This window comes from Camelus bactrianus, chromosome 3 (assembly GCF_048773025.1).
Source record: "Camelus bactrianus isolate YW-2024 breed Bactrian camel chromosome 3, ASM4877302v1, whole genome shotgun sequence".
In the NCBI taxonomy this organism is placed as follows: domain Eukaryota; kingdom Metazoa; phylum Chordata; class Mammalia; order Artiodactyla; family Camelidae; genus Camelus; species Camelus bactrianus.
The window spans coordinates 116,547,776-116,549,601 of NC_133541.1; the positions used below are offsets into that span (position 1 = coordinate 116,547,776).

Genomic DNA, 1,826 nt, shown 5'->3' on the forward strand with positions numbered 1-1,826 from the left:
CTGAGACCAAGATGCCTCTGACATTTATTGTGTGTACTACTGAACTGTTAGCCTATCCAATTAGGTGCAAATAATGGAACATATATCCCTTTAAAACAAAGAACACTCTCATTAGGCATAGTCCGTATGGTTCTGCAATGAAAAAGTTCAGTAGAATGTACGTAAAATGTATTAGAATTTAATATAAACTAATCAAATTTAAATATTAATGAAGAGAAACAAACTTTAAAGTAAGTAGCATGTACAATGCTACCTAAATATTAAATACCTATGAGTGTATATAAAAAGATATTCAAGAATTTTACCTCAAACCTGCAGGAGACCTTCATCGTGCCCACCAAGGAGGAGATTCAGGGACTGACCACAGCCCATGAGCAGTTCAAGGCCACCCTCCCCAATGCCGACAAGGACCGCCTGGCCATCCTGGGCATTCACAAGGAGGTGTCCAAGATTGTCCAGACCTACCTCACCAACAAGGTGGGCACCAACCCCTACACAACAATCTGGCTTCAGATCAATGGTAAATGGGACCACGTGCAGCAGCTGGGGCCTCGGGTGGACCAGGCCCTGACGGAAGAGCATGCCCGCCAGCGGCACAACCAGAGGTTCGCAAGCAGTTTGGGGCCCAGGCCGACGTCATCGGGCCCTGGATCCAGACCAAGACGGAGGAGGTCAGAAGGATCTCCACTGAGATGCATTGGACCCTGGAGGACCAGCTCAGCCACCTGCGGCGGTAGGAGAAGAACATCGTCAAGTACAAGCCCAAGATTGACCAGCTGGAGTTTGACCACCAGCCCATCCAGGAAGCGTTCATCTTCGACAACAGTCACACCAACTACACCACAGGGCACATCCGCGTGGGCTGGGAGCAGCTCCTCACCACCACGGCCCGGACCATCAATGAGGTGGAGAACCAGATCTTGACCAGGGATGCTAAGGGCATCAGCCAGGAGCAGATGAACGAGTTCCGGGTCTCCTTCAACCACTTTGACCGGGATCACTCCAGCACGCAGGGTCGCGAGGAGTTCAAAGACTGCCTCATCAGCTTGGGTTATATTGGTAAAAACTTCCCACCACTCACCTCTCCCGGAGAGGCAGGATTTACCTGCATCATGAGCACTGTGGACCCCCAGCCGCCTGGGGGTAGTGACATTCCAGGCCTTCACCCACTTTATGTCCCGTGAGACGGCCGACGCAGATACAGCAGACCAAATCGTGGCTTCCTTCAAGATCCTGGCCGGTGGACGAGCTGAGCCGTGGGCCACCGCCTGGCCAGGCCGTGTACTGCATCGCACGAATGGCCCCCTGCATCGGCCCTGACGCCGTGCCTGGTGCTCTGGACTACATGCCCTCCACGGCGCTGTACGGCGAGTGACCTCTAACCCGCGCCGCCGGGCCGGCGCCCTCGCCCGCATCTGCTATGCGAGCCCCGCCCTGCACCTCCGCTGCCGCCTCTTCCGCCCGGGGGGTTGCGTTTCCGTGCTCAGCCTCCAAGGGGGCGACCCGGGACCCATATGGCATCGAGCCTCCCTGCCCGCGAAGTAACAGTTTACAAAATTATTTTCTGAAAAAAACAAAAAACAAACAAATACCTTACATTAAAAAAAAGTAAGAAACCCCAAAACCACGTATTTTATTACAGAAAATTTTTTCTCCTCCACCAGACTTAAATGGAAGAGGAAAAATTAACTATTTGCACCAAAATGTTTAATTTTGTTGTGACACAGGAAAATAACTAAGCACAGTGTTATATTCCATCCTTTCTATCGATTTTTTTCTGTCTGTACCATCTGATTTATTCATTTCTCCAATCTCATGCCCACCTT

The 1,826-nt window shown here is 51.1% G+C and overlaps 1 pseudogene; it reads left to right on the forward strand.

Annotated features, from left to right (window-relative positions):
• Positions 1-270: 270 nt before the first annotated feature.
• LOC105068136 (alpha-actinin-1-like) lies at positions 271-1,375 on the forward strand (annotated as a pseudogene).
• Positions 1,376-1,826: the final 451 nt, after the last annotated feature.